The 17,346-nt window shown below is 38.2% G+C and overlaps 1 long non-coding RNA gene across 1 annotated transcript in view; it reads right to left on the bottom strand.

The window, feature by feature from the left end:
* LOC135969616 (uncharacterized) overlaps positions 1-1,889 on the bottom strand; it is a 36,101-nt gene extending 34,212 nt beyond the window's left edge. The window contains exon 1 of the long non-coding RNA XR_010584914.1: positions 1,274-1,889. This is a non-coding gene — a long non-coding RNA (uncharacterized lncRNA). The remainder of the gene's footprint in view (positions 1-1,273) is intronic.
* Positions 1,890-17,346: the final 15,457 nt, after the last annotated feature.

Here is a 17,346-nt window from a genome sequence, read left to right as displayed (position 1 = left end):
AAGTCAATTTTATGCAAAAGCAGCACCACAGAATTAAATCTTCTTAGGCATGAAGGAGATAGTCTATTCAACTCCATTATTTTACGGGTGTGGAACTGAGAGTCTAAAATGGCATTGTCCATTGCAGTGGTCATGAGCTACATGTGGCTACTGAGCACCTGAAATGTGGTTAGTCCAAATAAAGATGTGCTGTAAGTGTAAAATACTCACTGGGTTTTGAAAATTTAATATGAAAAATGTAAAATATCTCATAAATAATTTTTAAATTGATTGTAAGTCAACATGATAATATTTTGTATATTTTGGGTTAACTAAATTATATTTTTAAATTAACTTTACCCATTTTTTAATGGAGCCACTAAAAATCTAAAAAGACATTTGTGACTTGAATTACATTTGATTGGACAGTGATGATCTAAAAGTTAAATGACTTGATCAAATGCTTACAGCTAGACAGTGACAAGGTAGGAATCAACTCATCTCTTGTGATCTTCTCTATTCTAAGACCAATGTTGCAGGCTTGCCTTAGCTAGCTTGATCATTCTTTTATTTGTTTCTCAATCTTTTTAGAATATGTTGCTGCTCTACATGACATCTTTCCATCTCTTTTAAAAATATTACCTCTTGGGAGCCTGAGGTGGGCAGATCATGAGGTCAGGAGTTCGAGACCAACCTGGCCAACATGGTGAAACCCTGTCTCTACTAAAAATACAAAAAATTAGCCAGGCATGGTGGCAGGCGCTTGTAGTCTCAGCTACTTGGGAGGCTGAGGCAGGACAATTGCTTGAATCCAGGAAGCGGAGGTTGTAGTGAGTCGAGATATGCCACTGCACTCCAGCCTGGGCAACAGAGCGAGACTCCGTCTCAAAAAAAAGAAAAAATGCACTTCACGATTATATAAATTTGCTTAGCTTTCAATTATCATAATTTTAAAAAACATAGTCCAATAAAAAGCAGTAGGCAAAAATGATGTCAATTCATTTCTTTTTCATATCCAAACAGATAAGCATAGAGGGACATGAAAACTTGAAATATCTGTACACTGGATTTAAATATGGCCTTCCAGAATATTAGTTGTTGCACCATTTCACTCCTTATTTAGAACACTGTTTGAGTGTAGCTGGTTCACACCAGCTAGTCAGGTTTACATCTATTCATAGTAAATTTAAAACAAACTTTCTTCCTTTTTCCCTCTCTATTCCTCTGCATTAGCATTTGAGCATATTAAAAGGTAGTTTTCTTTTCTTGCACATGGCAGTAGATGGATTCCTACCTGAGTCTGACACCAGTCTTCCAGGAGGCCTCTCACAGAGCAGTCAGCAGTTAAGCCAATCTAAGGGCTGGTCTTCCACCTTCTGTGAGAAGTGGGCAGCAGCATGGAGGAGATGAAGGAAAATTCAATGATTCCTCCAACCTGGAAATGGAGGAACTCTTCATTTAAAGTGGTAATAAAGAAACAGAAGATCAGATACCTCCAGTTTTAAATTCACTGACAAACACACAGAAATAATGAGAATATTGGGTCTGTCTTTTGGGCATGTTTTACTTGGTGTTCTGCAGTCCAGTTCTACTGGCGATGTAGTGAGGAAGGTAACATAAACATTTTCAGTTATTTAAGCAGGAATGTGAAGCTTATATATGTACTATACCCAAACAAATTTACTTCACAGAGAATAATAATTTTTAAACTGTGACATACAAGTTTTAGTAAATACTTAACTTTATATACTTATGATGCCAAGAAGACACGAAACTCTTCTGAAATTCATTGCTGCAAAGAAACGAATCTTCAGACATGAATGCCTAGCATTGCTATCTACCTAGAATCACCAGAGTAATTCAATGATATCTTCAGGCCACAGCAGAATGATAAGATGAGGTCTGAGAGCAGGTTTCCTGAATCCAGTCAGCCAGGGTTTGTACAGGAAGATTCTCATTCTACATATTTCTTAAATGAGGAAAAAGAATCCCAATCAGTTCAATTATTCTCACTATAATAAATAAATACCTAAGGAGCATACCAGATCTTGAATGGAAATAAAGCTTTTCTTTTTTTTTTTTTTTTTCCTGGAGACGGAGTCTCGCTCTGTCGCCCAGGCTGGAGTGCAGTGGCCGGATCTCAGCTCACTGCAAGCTCCGCCTCCCGGGTTTACTCCATTCTCCTTTCTCAGCCTCCCGAGTAGCTGGGACTACAGGCGCCCGCCACCTTGCCCGGCTAGTTTTTTGTATTTTTTAGTAGAGGCGGGGTTTCACCGTGTTAGCCAGGATGGTCTCGATCTCCTGACCTCGTAATCCGCCCGTCTCAGCCTCCCAAAGTGCTGGGATTACAGGCTTGAGCCAAAAGCTTTTCTTAAAACAGAGTTGTCTTAGATTTTCTCTTTCTGCTTATAAAGCCAATGCACACATTCTTGGAATTGGTACGAGAAGCAACTGAAATAATATATAGAATTTTGAAAAAGATTACTTGAGATGATATGATAGTAGATACTAGATTTTTTTTTTCATTTTTTCCAACTCCTCAATACAAACTACCTTTTAAAATTCTCTCTATTTGCCCATTACTGATGCCAAGAGCAACTGGAGGTCCCTGGTAAAGAAGACTGATAGAAATTTATCAAATATTAAAATATATTTTATCACTTGAAAGCATTTTTCAGAAAACTTTTCGCAATATATTTCTGAAGTTTTGACTCAATAATGTTTATTAAGAATTATTATGGGCCCGGCACGGTGGCTCACGCCTGTAATCCCAGCACTTTGGGAGGCCGAGATGGGCGGATCACGAGGTCAGGAGATCAAGACCATCCTGGCTAACGCGGTGAAACCCTGTCTCTACTAAAAATACAAAAGGTCTATTTTTAGTACACGAGGTGGCGGGCACCTGTAGTCCCAGCTACTCAGGAGGCTGAGGCAGGAGAATGGCGTGAATCCAGGAGGCGGAGTTTGCAGTGAGCCGAGATCGCACCACTGCACTCCAGCCTGGGTGATAGAGCAAGACTCCGTCTCAAAAAAAAAACAAAAACAAACAAACAAAAAAAGAATTATTATGTGCCAGGTACTACTTGTATTACTCTCATATGAGGATTCTAACAACTCTGTGTTAACGGATTATTTTTTATTGTGAAACAACTTAACACTAAACCAAGTTAATACTAGATCTGTGATTTTAAAATTTTTTATCTGATTTAAAAGTCTATTCAATTTCTTTCATCTAAAACTGAAAATGTTACTTAAACTCCATTTAAACATACTTGTATGTTATATATATATAATATAGCAATGTGTTTAACTCCTTAAGTATTTTAATTTATTAATTTTAGAGAATCCTCATTTTTTGTCTCTAAAAAATGCGAAGTAAATAATATTATTCATGCTGCCTATCTGTTTTCAACATTTTCCTTGTTCTAGATTCCTTATTTCTGACATCAACAAAATTTGAAAGGAGAGGGAGAGAGAGAGAAAATATCTCAAAATTTTTATTTCCATTTGGTTTTCACTTTCTCAAGCAAGAAACCTATGGTTATAGTATACAACACTGTGAGCATAGATGGTTTCAAAATTAACCTGTCTCTGAAAAGTAAAGTTATGGAGTCAAGGTGTCACAGACTCAGCAACAAATCAACAAGAAGCAATGAGAAGCATCTGAAACGGACAACAGTGCCCTCATCCGCTTCTGCTATAAAGGCAGAATAACCTCAAAGGTTAGGTTGTCCTGGGATGTATTGGGGCCTTTCAGCAAAAGGCATGGGCTAAATCACCTTAACTAAGACAACCCTGACCAAGAAAACATACTTAAGAGCGAATGTGATATTTCTTTTAGAAATTTAGAAAAACAAATTTTAACATGGAAATTAAAACTGAGATTGACAATTTAAGACCTGAGATTAAACTGATAAATGGAACCACAGGTTTGAAAAAAGAATTTACTTGCAACTAGAGTAGGATTTACTGAACTAATGGACAGAAGTACCAATGTATTATTAATTATGTCTTGGAATTTCTTATTTTTTTGTTGCTTATTTTGTTCTTTGTTCTGTTTGGACCTTGCAACATAGATTTTTAAGGTAAATTTTACAAATTATTTTTATCACTTGAAATATAAGTATTTGTATTTAAAAGACTAATGAGTAATTTCAAAGTATCTATCTTTGTTTTCCTTAATTTCTTTTTTTTTTCTTTTTTTTTTTTTTTTGAGATGGAATCTCGCTCTGCCCTCAGGCTGGAGTGCAGTGGTGGATCTCGGCTCACTGCAACCTCCGCCTCCCGGGTTCAAGCAATTCTTCTGCCTCAGCCTCCCGAGTAGCTGGGACTACAGGTGTGCACCACCAAGCCCAGTTAATTTTTGTATTTTTAGTAGGGATGGGTTTTCACCATGTTGGCCAGGACAGTCTCAATCTCTTGACCTCATCATCCACCTGCCTCGGCCTCCCAAAGTCCTGGGATTACAGGCATAAGCCACTGCGCCTGCCCCTTAATTTCTTTTATTTAAATTTTCAATGCATAAACTCCTCCATGATGTAGCAAATAGTAGCATCAACTAGTTGTTGATGATAATAGGTAATAAAATAATTAGGAAGAGCTTCTCAGTTTGCTTAAAACATCAATGATAGTGATACATTGAGAAAATCAGTTAGTCATGATGTTCACCTCTGACATAAAACTCTTAAGTTGAGGAGAATAGCAAGAGTGAGAGAAAGAATAAGAGTGAAAGGAAAATTAATCAGCTCAATGCTTGAGGAGGCATAGGTAAAACAGAAATTAGGTGTAGTAGGAAGACTTGTTAGCATATATAGGTGATCTGAGGCTGCTGTACATTTAAACAGCAAGAAATATACACTTTCAATCCCAAGTGCTTTTCTCTCTGCTTTCATGGGTAACAGTCCATTCAAAACAATGAATCAATCAGAGGAAGTGCCTATCGGAGGAAAAGATGAACACATGGCATTTATTCACTGCAGGGCATTTTGAGACTCCAATTGTTCCTACTAGGAGATGCATAAGCATCATTATATGAGTCATTTAAAATGTTCCTAACAGAAAGCTCAAGGTAGAGTTCTAGAAAGATTCATTCTTCTCTGACAAGGGATGGCTGAAGGCATGGCACAAGAATTTCAATAAATAGTTTACATTAATTCATAAGCATTACTGATTTGGCACAATCAAATTGAAGTCAGTTGGAGGATATAATGCGCATTGCCAAGATGACATCTTTTCTGTCGTTTCATTATTTAATTTTTCTCTCATTTTGATTTTTTAAATGATACTATTTTGAAACCTTGCTTCAGAGAATTACCTCTCAAATCATTTAAGCCACTTTCTAAAATACATTTTTGTCTTCATCTGTATTACTGCACCTCAAAATCCATCAGTAAATCTTGCAGGTCAAAAATCACAATTCTTGACACAGTTACTTTTCATCTTTCTTTTTTCACAGTCATCTTATCAGCAACTGCATCACACGGTTTTTCAGTTGGCAGTCTTAATTTGAATGTATATCCATCCATAAAGTAAGGCCACTTACCTGTCCTTTCTGGACTACAAAGGACATTGTTCAAGTATATCTCTTTCATCTTGATAAGACAGACAACTCAATAAGACAGACAATCGTCAATAAGACAGACCTCAATAGGACAGACAACTCAATAAGACAAATCATTATTTCACATGATAAAAAATGAAAGTCGAATGTAAACTTTGGCACTCAGCTTGATGGAACATTTCCAAATTCTATGCTTGCCAAACTTTATTCCAGATGTGATGTCATGCAGCCTAAGGAGAGCTTGATTTTATTTTTCTTTCTCTTGCGCTTCTTAGAAGAATACTATTGAGCACACATTTTTTATTGAAGCCAAAGCAGAAAGGAGGAGGGGCTTAAGGCAGCCTGGGAAGCCCAAAACAGAAGAATTGCTCTCTAAAAATTTGAAATGTCAAAGCATGAAAACCATAGGCCCTTCAACACATCCACAGACACTTCAGTGCTTGAGGACACATAGGTAAAATATAAATCAGGTATAGGAGGAAGACTTGTCAGCATATATAGGCAATCTGAGCCTGCAGTACATTTAAAATATTCTGTTGTTAATTTGTTTCTAAAAGATAGAAGTATTTGCAACAGGTTAAAAAATATAATAGCAGAGATTTTATACTAATTCAGATTTCACAAACTTTTTCTCAATAGCATGAACAACTATTCCAGACTCTGAACATGACAGCCTCAATCCCTTCTAACTAGACAGCCATGCAAGTACATTTTCACACCCACCGTGCTGGGAGTGGAAAAGTCACAAAATATTTAGCTTTGTGAGAAATCTGCAGTTTTAAGAATGTGGTTAAGAATTTCTAAGACAAAAACACATTGACTGAAATCTACAATTTCATCATCTTTGTTCCCTCAAACATCTAGAGCACATTACAGTTTACTTCCCAGAACTACTCATTCTTTATGTTCAGTGTCTTTCTTTTTGAGATCACAGTATAATTATGCATTGAGCATTTCCTGACTCTCCTGTTCATGACCTATAGACCACATAATCTATTGATAAATTCCAGTAAAACCCGTCTCCAAAATTTTACCAGGCAAATGGATTTTGGAAATTTCAAGCTATAGTTTCAAGCTTTCATCTTATCCCTAAAATAAAACAAAACTTGCACTCTTTTCATCCTGCCTGTCAGATTAAATTTCAGAATTTTTTACTGTAAATACCTTGAGTTCTTGTATATTTCTGCCAGGTTCTTTACCAACAGAAAAGGACAACGAATATATCAATGATCTAGTAAGATTCAGAGAGTACATCGTTTAGTACTAAAGGTGTATTCAATAGGCCTAGGATGATAGATGCCATCTAGTCTCTCGTGTGTTCCTTCCGAATGTATCATTGTGTCTAATCACAGCCCAGATGAGCTCAAAATGATTCTGTTTTCTCTATTTGCTGGAAATAATGTATGGCGTTATCCACTTTGAGATTCAGAGGGAGATTGTTGTCTGTGCACAAATGAGGAGTAGCCAGGAGTGACACTCAATACATAAGATTATTCCTATCGATCCATCTCGGAAGGGGAAAGCTTGTGTTCTTGGGTGTCAGAAAGAACACTGGTTCCATTTAATCACAGAAGAGAAATGTGCTTACACACCACACCTGTCCTTAGAACAAATCCACGGCCTTGGAAAATTCAAACACACCGAATTAATCCCCATGCTTATAGTGTTAATGAGGGAAGTTGAGTGGGGGAGAGGAAAAGAACTAACAACAATTGTCAAGAGACATTAAACTTTAACACACTGTTTTGAGGTCCAGAATTCATGTGTGGAGAAATAACTTTTACATGTTGGATTAATGCTTTTATTTCTAGGTGTCTAAATTGTCAGACCCAAAATATGGTAGTTGAAAGGAAGCAGAGATATTTTTTCTTCTCTTATGGAGGTAGCTTCAGACAGATCAAATTGTAGCAGGCTATTGGTTCAATCTCCTTCAATTATCTCCAAGCCCTGTGGAATATGTTATTGAGAGGTGACAACATGCTGGCGGCCCTGTTGCTCTCAGCGCCTCCTCGGCCTCAGCCCCACTCTGGCCGTGCTTGAGGAGCCTGCTTAAGGAGCCCTTCAGCCCACTGCTGCACTGTGGGAGCCCCTCTCCAGGCTGGCTGAGGCCGCAGCCGGCTCCCTCTGCTTGCAGGGATGTGTGGAGGGAGAGGCGCGGGTGGGAACCGAGGCTGTGCAAGGCACTCATGGGCCAGTGCAAGTTCCAAGTAAGCATGGGCTTGGTGGGCCCCGCACTTGGAGCGACAGGCGGGTGCTGCTGGCCCCCGGCAGTGAGGGGCTTAGCTCCCGGGCCAGCATGCGGAGAGTGCGCAGGTTCCCCCAGCAGTGGCAGCCTGCCAGCGCTGCACTCGCATTCTCGCTGGGCCTCAGCTGCCTCCCCGTGGGGCAGGGCTCAGGACCTGCACCTCCCCGTGCCCAAGCCTCCACTGCCGCCCTGGGCTCCTGCATGGCCCTAGCCTCCCTGATGAGCACCACCCCCTGCTCCTTGGCACCAGTCCCGTCAACCGCCCAAGGGCTGAGGAGTGTGGGCACACGGCGCAGGAGTGGTAGGCAGCTCCGCCTGCGGCCCTGGTGCAGGATCCACTAGGTGAAGCCAGCTGGGCTCCTGGGTCTAGTGGGGACTTGGGGAACCTTTATGTCTAGCTAAGGGATTGTAAATATACCAATCAGCATCCTGTGTCTAGCTCAAGGTTTGTAAATACACCAATTGGTACTCTGTATCTAGCTAACCTAGTGGGGACTTGGAGAACTTTTCTGTCTAGCACTCTGTGTCTAGCTAGAGGATTGTAAATGCACCAATTCAGCAGGCGTCTAGCTCAGGGTTTGTAAATAGGCCAATCAGTACTCTGTGTCTAGCTCAAGGTTTGTAAATACACCAATCAGTACTCTGTGTCTAGCTCAAGGTTTGTAAATACACCAATCAGTACTCTGTGTCTAGCTCAAGGTTTATAAATACACCAATCAGTACTCTGTATCTAGCTAATGTAGTGGGGACTTGGAGAACACTTCTGTCTAGCATTCTGTGTCTAGCTAAAGGATTGTAAAGGCACCAGTCAGCACTCTGTGTCTAGCTCAGGGATTGTAAATGAACCAATCAGCCCTCTTTCAAACTGGACCAATCAGCTCTCTGTAAAACGGACCAATTGGCTCTCTGTAAAATAGACCAATCAGCTCTCTGTAAAATAGACCAATCAGCAGACCAATCAGCAGGATGTGGGTGGGGTCAGATAAGGGAATAAAAGCAGGCTGCCCCAGCCAGCAGTGGCAACCCACTGAGTCTTCTTAGGTATTGTGGAGGGTTTGTTCTTTCACTTTTTATAATGAATCTTGCTGCTGCTCACTCTTTGGGTCCATGCTACCTTTATGAGGTGTAACACTCACTGTAACACTAACCGCGAAGGTCTGCAGCTTGACTTCTGAAGCCAGCAAGACTATGAACCCACCGAGAAGAACGAACAACTCCAGATGCGCCCCCCTTAAAGAGATGTAATACTCACCCTGACTTCGTAGCTTCGCTCCCGAAGTCAGCGAGACCAAGAACCCACCAATTCCAGCCACATTATCTCATATTTCTTTCCTTTGTCTTTCCAAATTCCTATAGCGTGGTAAAGCAGGGAGAGATTCTCAGGTGGAGAAACAGTGGCAAGTTCTAATAATACCTAAATTCATAACACTTCTTGTCCAGGCTAATCATTTGGCAATTAGTCATGACCTGCTATGTAACTTCACACATTCTTCTGTTATCTTTAAACTTTTAAAGTTACTTCATTATCTTTTTTCTTTATTATTTACTCATCTTTCATAATTATGCATGCATGTGATTATTTATTGCAAATTCAAACTTCCTTTTGTCATTTCTTTCTAATCTTTATCCAAATCAACACAAAGCAAAACTTTCCTTTCACACTGTTATGTCTCCTTTACTCTGCAGTCAGACTTTTTGAAATAATGACAAAAAGTATTTTATACTTATTTCTAATCCCTTCTAATCCTAATTTGTCATCTCTCCTCAGCATCTAGGAATTTGAATTCTGTCTTCACCACACTCTTGAAAATACTCTTGCAACCGTAACCACTGACCTTGTAACTCCTCGGACATCAGATATACCCTGGAAAGGGTGAATACTGTTTATATTTACTCCTGGAATGTTTCTCTTCATTTTTGAATCTATAATATCACTTCCGCCTGGTTTTTCTCCAGAATTTTTACTCAAACTTTGTATATTTTGCTCATTGTTTGTTTATATTTCCTTTCTAGATTTTCCCCTTGGCTTTCAAAGTTTCTATTTTTATACTCTTGGCAAGCACATGAATGCCACTGGTCCCATACTTGTTTTCTACTGACAGTTGTCTTATATGTTTCACATTTACTTCAAATTTCCAAAATTCTCCAAATTCGTTAAATCTGCCATTCCTCATGCATCTTCTCTCAGCTAAAGGCAATAATCTCTACACTATTATTGCAGATACAATTCTCAGAGTTGTGTATAAATCCTACTTCTCCCCCTTAATCTTAACTAAATTCATTGCCTCCTTGAGCGTCTTATGTTTGTAACATCCATCACTTTTACTTCCCAGGGCTCCACCTTCTCTCTGCCTAGACCCATAATTTTTTTTTCTTTTTTTTGAGACGGTGTCTCACTCTGTCGCCCAGGCTGGAGTGCAGTGGCGCGATCTCGGCTCACTGCAACCTCCACTTTCCAGGTTCATGCCATTCTCCTGCCTCAGCCTCCCAAGTAGCTGGTACTACAGGCACCTGCCACTACGCCCGGCTAATTTTTTGTATTTTTAGTAGAGACAGGGTTTCACCGCGTTAGCCAGGATGGTCTTGATCTCCTGACCTTGTGATCCGCCCGCCTTGGCCTCCCAAAGTGCTGGGATTACAGGCGTGAGCCACTGTGCCCAGCCGACCCAGAATTATTTTAAAAGCTTCCTAATTTAGTTCCATGTTACTATCCTCCTCATTGCTATTAACCTTATGTTGTTTCCAGAGATATGGCTGCCATATATATAATTAATACAAAAGATGCCACATCTCACAAGCACCTTTCATACGGCAGACATTACAGATTTTTATTATGGCAAATTTTCAGCAGATAACAGTATGGTCCTTTATTCTACCGAAACTAGTATATTAATACAATTTTTTTTTTCAATGTAAGGAGGGAAAATGACTTAAGAAAGAAATGTCACTTACTAATTTGCTCATAGGTGCCACATTGAGTGGCTGGGCCTAAATAAAGTTGGATTTCTAGAATATAGATTGACTCTGAGTTATTTTTCTGGTTAAGTTTTCTACCTGTTATGTTTATAGAACATAATCTAAACTCTTTAGCAAGTTGTACAATACTCTGCCCAACTCTATGCATTACGTCTTTCATACACATCCTGGTTTCAGTCCCACTTTGGAGATTTGGTGCCACAACTCTGTGTTTTACCTACTTAGGTTCTCTCCATCTTCTTCCCACTGTTTTCGATCTACTTATCAAAATCCTTCTGATGAGATACTCCCAAGTATCACTGATTAATTTCTTCACTCATGCATTTATATCTAGCATTATAGTGAGTACACAATTGTGCAGAATTTGTTTTAGGTTGGACTTAATATATAGGTTGGATCATATGAAATTGCCGGAAAAATGATCAACTATTGGCAATTTCATATAGCTGAAACTATTGTTTTACCATTTACAGATAAAACTGCTTTTTATAAGTAATTTATTAAACCACAAGTCTGCTTTAATATGACCCCTACACCAAGAATGGTTTTTACACTTCAGATGTTTGTAAAATGACAAGGAAAATATGCGGCAGAGACTTTTTGTGGCCCACTAAGCCTAAAATATTTATATCTGGTGCCTATACAGAAAAAGTTTGCAGACTCCTGCACTAAACTATTATTTATTCGGGGTAATAATTTTTAATTATATAAATAATAAAACCTTTGTTTTGCCAACATATAGCACAGTGCTTGGAACTCTTTATGTGCTCAATAAATGCTTTCAAACTGAATTAAATGACTGATCAATTTTCTGAGAAATAACATAGGGTTAAAATAGTCCTGATATATGTATTTTTTGTTTTCTTCAATAGAGGCTGTTTGAAAAATAGGAAACACAGACATTACTAGTTTGAGCATGCTTTTCAGCTCACCCAAACCCAGAAGTCTGTGATCAAGAACATTACAGTCAAATGATCCAAAGCAGTGGTTTTCTTATGTTGCAAGGAACAAGGTCCCTGGGTCAGAGTTTTCTGTCAGTAATGTGAATAAATCCTGAGATGAACTAGGGGTGGTGGTGGGAAAGAGTGTATGTGACATAGGGCTGCTATTAGCTTTAACATTTGTTGACACTGAAAGTCTTAGAAAAAAAATCTTTCCCCAAACTGAAGCATTGCAAAGTGCTTAAGAACCTTGTCCAAGAGCCCAGGCACTTCATCACTGGCTACATTCCCGCTGAAGAAGTGATCCCAAGAAGATTGCTCTTAAATCAAAAAATGTGAAAGTGTACTTGGAAGCCACAGCACAGGAAAGAAAAATTCTGCTTGGAACAGCAGCCTTTCCCTATATTTTGTACTCTCCCTTTTTTCTCCTTTTCTCTCACTTTTTACTTAAATTTTTATTTTTGCTGTATCCTGACAGCTTTGAGATAAAGGATCTTTTTCAGAATCTTCTTGAAAATAGGATCTCCTGAAATAACTTAGTGAATTAGTCCCAACCCTTCACAGTTAATCTCAAAAGGTATTGTTGGTATTTTCCCCATGACGTTTAAGTGCTTTGGAAATGTAGCATTATTGAAACACTCATTTCCTGTTTTAGGTCTGTGCCATATCACAGCTGTGCTCAATTAAGGCCTTTTGAAAAGCAGCAGAAAAGAAAGAAAACAATGCATTTTCCCCTCTGTTCTTTGTAATTCTTTGTAATAAATAAATAAATAAATAAACCCAACACTTTCAATTGGAACACCTCCCTCAGTGCCTTTGGAATTATAGATGTATTAAAATATCATTTCTAAGCACTAGGGAAAAAAGCTCATTTCTAACTAAACAAATAGTGTAAGGAAGTTCTTTATTTTCAACTGTATCCCAGACTTGCTACAATTTCTTATTGAACTTCATAACTGCCAAACTAAGTCATTTTATAAAGCCACAATGAAACGCTTCTTTTTTATGTTGCAAATACAACAGTGACTCAGGGACTAGGAATTCAAGGTAGACTCTTTCTCAAGAAAGTGAAAAATATGCAAAATTAAAGCATAGGTAGAACTCTCAGTCCACATTTAGGTAATTATTCAATATTGAACTGTCAATCTTTTTGCTGTTGTTTGGTCTCTATTTCTCCCTCATACTGGTATACAACCATCAAAGAAATTGGTCTTAAACATGGTTGTGACAATGTTGCTGCCTGATGTGATCAGTGACACCCCAGCAACTAAAAGTGCTGTTATGAACGTTGGATAAGCGTCAAAACCTTCTGCAGAGCTGTTCAAGTGTGTATATGCTCCTCTCCATCCCAAGAGTTTCTAGGTCATTGTGTCTGGGTTGAGGATACACACATCTGCATATCTAAAACACATCCAGAGGATTCTGATGTGCAAATCTCAGGCACACAATCACTGGACCATACAACAAGAGTCAAACCCTTCAGCGTGACGTTTAAAACTTTTCACAGTTGGGCTCATTATACATTTCAAGCCCACTGAGCACATTTTAGGACTGATCTTCATTGACTTCTGAAAAGAATTTGATAGCACTGACTACTTCTGACTTAGAAAATGCTTCCTCTTTGTATTGAGACAACACAGACATTCTTTTCTTTGGGCCTCTCCATCCTCTTCTGTTTTTCTTCTTCTTTTGTGTGTTTTTTTTTTCTTCCAATATCTGAAATGTTATATAGCTACTTTTATCATCATTGTAGGTATTTTCTTTTTGTCACATGCTTCTGTAACTTAAATTACCTTGATGGTTAAGATCATGGGCTCTGGACTAAGGGTGCCTGGGTTCAATCCTAGCTCTGCCACTTACTAAGCTCTTTATGCCTTTGTTTACTTATTTACAAAACAGAAAAATTGAATCTACATCAAAGAGTAATTACGAGGATTTAAGGAGTGATAGTGTAAAGCACTTAGAATAATAACTAGTATATAGTAAGTTCTCAGTAAGCATTTGGTGTCCTTATGATTACTGCCTTTATGTCGATGCCTCACCAATCTATTCCTTCAGCTCAAACCTTACTCTTCAATCCTACAGCTACCACATCTAAATCTCTATTTCACATTTCCACTCAGAGATCATGCAAATTCCGAGAATGTAATACTTCTAAAAGCGAACTCCTGTTCTCATCTGTCAGTACCTGTTTGTTCTTTTTTCTGGAATCCACAGCTTAATGAGAAACATCACCACAAATTCAGATGCTTAAGATAGAAAACTAGGCATCAAACCTGATAACTTTCTCTTATCCTCCACATAAAATCCATACCAAGACCTGTTGATTTGAGTGTTCAAATTTTTCCACTTCTCTTGAATGCCACTTGTCAGAAACTTATATAGAACCACCTCAACTTCCTTCCCTTTTTAGTATGTCGCCTGTGCCTTTTCAAGTATTGTCCTATTTCTATTCTATATTCTACACTTCAAACATAGTCAACATTTTAAAACATGTCAATGACCACACAAATATATCCAATGGCTTTTCAGTGCCTTCAGAATGGAATTAAATATCCTTCTTGTAGCTAACTATATCTTTCTGGGTCTTCTTTGTTGATATCTCCTACCCTACATCATTCCCAACAATTGTACTCTATATTCAGCTTAGGCTGAAATCTATCCTGTTTCCTAACAACATCTCCTGGGTCTCTGAACTTTCATATGACTTCTCCTCTTCCTGGAACATTCTATTACCCACCAATTGCCTCAGCCAAGATCTAGCTTCTCCTGATAGCTCTCTTAACATTCCAGGTCCCAATTAGGTGTTACATCTAGGTTTACCTTAGTTTCTGTCATACTTATCCTATTATTATTTTGTAGTTACTATATCCACTCCTAGAATATTACCTCAAGTCAGGAACTCAGTTATTTTTCTATGTATAACAGTTAGCACACTGTTTGGCACATAGAAAACATCCCAGAAATGTGTGATGCATAAATAAATAAATATATGAATATGTAAATTCCTTATCACATGCATTATATTTGATTCATATTAAACTTTGATTTTATCCATACCTATATTGAGAATCCTTATGATTGTCTTTCCTAGTATGTATAAATATAAATAAATTTTAAACTTCTAAAACAAGTGACATTTGGAAAGTGCTACATGTAATACAAGTGTGAAGTATAATCATTCCTTGACATAACAAACTTATTATGGAAAACGTATTTGGAATAGCAGAAATTCCAAATCCTGTAAGTATTGGCCCTTTGGGTGTTCATCCAAAGCCTTCCATGACTGTGGGTAACCACAGCATCTTTGACATTAATCTGAGCATCTTCTGAGATTTTTGATTCTTCCTGATTTCTGGTTTCTGGTCCCATTAGCCTGTAAAATCTGGATTTAATTCATTCTAATACCAACAAAGCAAGTACCTTATTTTAGAAAGGAAGTGAATCAAAATACCTGAAATGAACACATGGGAAAGACATTACTTCAGTTTCCAAGGAGGGCCAATGCTTATACAAGATATAATATAAAACCTGGAAGAGGTTTTAAATATCAAGTCCAACCCATTCATTCTGTAGAAGAAAGCAATGATTTAGCCAGAGAGGTTATGTAACTAACCACAAATCACCAGGATACTTATTAGCAGAATTGAATTTGGATTTGTTCAATCCTGAGCACTGTATGCTCACTTGCATGGCTTAGAACTTTTATGTAAAGCTTTGTAAATTGCTTTTAACCTAAGCTAGTGATTGATTACTTAGGAAAATTCACAGATTTCACTGGCTGTGAAAGTATTAAATAAAATACCATTGTGATTATTCTTCAAATGTCCTGTCTACATTTAAAAAGTTTCTCAGACTGGAAGTCAATGTATACTTCCTTAGCTCAGGAAGGAGTGAGAAGGGGCAACCTAGTGGGTGACACAAGGGAGAGGAACAAAAATGCAGCAAAGGTCAAGCAAAGTAAAAAGCTATCAAAGAATAAATAAAGCCAATGATATTTTGGAAAAATTTTAAGATTTAATATGTAAAATATGTTATCCAGTTTTATTCAGCTATCTTTGCAATCCTAATTTCCTGTATTTTTAAGGTATAGAAAAGGGGAGATGACTTGGTTACTATGGGGCAAAATAAATACACTCCTATTATTGCTGTCCTTATAGGATTCTCTTAGGACTATAGCTGTCAATTTAGGTTGATATGGTTTGTCTCTGTGTCCCAAACCAAATCTCATCCTGTAGCACCCATAATTCACCTCTGTTATGGGAGGTACCTGATGGGAGATAATTGAATCATGTGGGGGCAGGTCTTTATCATGCTGTTCTTTTTTGTTTAAACTTTTTTAAAATTATACTTTAAATTCTGAGATACATGTGCAGAACATGCAGTTTGTTACGTAGGTATAAACGTGCCATAGTGGTTTGCTGAACCCATCAACCCGTGATTTACATAAGGAATTTCTCCTAAAGCTATCACTCCCCTAGACTCCCACTTTCTGACAGACCCCAGTGTGTGATGTTCCCCTCCCTGTGTCCATGTGTTCTCATTGTTCAACTCTCACTTATGAGTGAGAACATGCAGTGTTTGGTTATCTGTTCCCATGTTAGTTTGCTGAGAATGATGGTTTCCAGCTTCATCCATGTCCCCGCAAAGGACATGAACTCATTCTTTTTTATGGCTGCATAGTATTCCATAGTGTGTATGTGCCACATTTTCTTTATCCAGTCTATCATTGATGGGCATTTGGGTTGGTTCCAAGTCTTTGCTATTGTGAATAGTGCCGCAGTAAACATATGTGTGCATGTGTCTTTATGGTAGAATGATTTTTAATCCTTTGGGTATATACCCAGTAATGGGATGGCTGGGTCAAATGGTATTTCTGGTTCTAGATCCTTGAGGAATTGTCACACTGTCTAGCACAATGGTTGAACTAATTTATGCTCCCGCCAACAGTATAAAAGTGTTCCTATTTCTCCATACCCTCTCCAGCATCTGTTGCTTCCTGACTTTTTAATGATCAACATTCTAACTGGTGTGAGATGGTATCTCATTGTGGTTTTGATTTGCATTTCTCTAATGACCAGTGATGATGAGCTTTTTTTCATATCCTTGTTGGCTGCATAAATGCCTTCTTTTGAGAAGTGTCTGTTCATATCCTTTGCCCATTTTTTGATGGGGTTGTTTGATTTTTTTTTTTCCCAAATTTATTTAAGTTCCTTGTAGATTCTGGATATTAGCCCTTTGTCAGATAGATAGATTGCACAAATTTTCTCCCATTCTGTAGGTTGCCTGTTCACTCTGATGGTAGTTTCTTTTGCTGTGCAGAAGCTCTTTAGTTTAATTAGATCCCATTTGTCAATTTTGGCTTTTGTTGCAACTGCTTTTGCTGTTTTAGTCATGAAGCCTTTGCCCATGCCTATGTCCTGAATGGTATTGCCTAGGTTTTCTTCTAGGATTTGTATGATTTTAGGTCTTAATGTTTAAGTATTTAATCCATCATGAGTTAATTTTTGTATAAGATGTAAGGAAGGGGTCCGGTTTCAGTTTTCTGCATATGGCTAGCCAGTTTTCCCAACACCATTTATTGAATGGGGAATCCATTCCCCATTGCTTGTTTTTGTGAGGTTTGTCAAAGATCAGATGGTTGG

The sequence above is a fragment of the Macaca fascicularis genome, chromosome 2, assembly GCF_037993035.2.
Source record: "Macaca fascicularis isolate 582-1 chromosome 2, T2T-MFA8v1.1".
Classification (NCBI taxonomy): Eukaryota; Metazoa; Chordata; class Mammalia; order Primates; family Cercopithecidae; genus Macaca; species Macaca fascicularis.
Note: the sequence above shows the minus strand (reverse complement) of the source record. Positions and strands in the feature narration are given on the sequence as shown.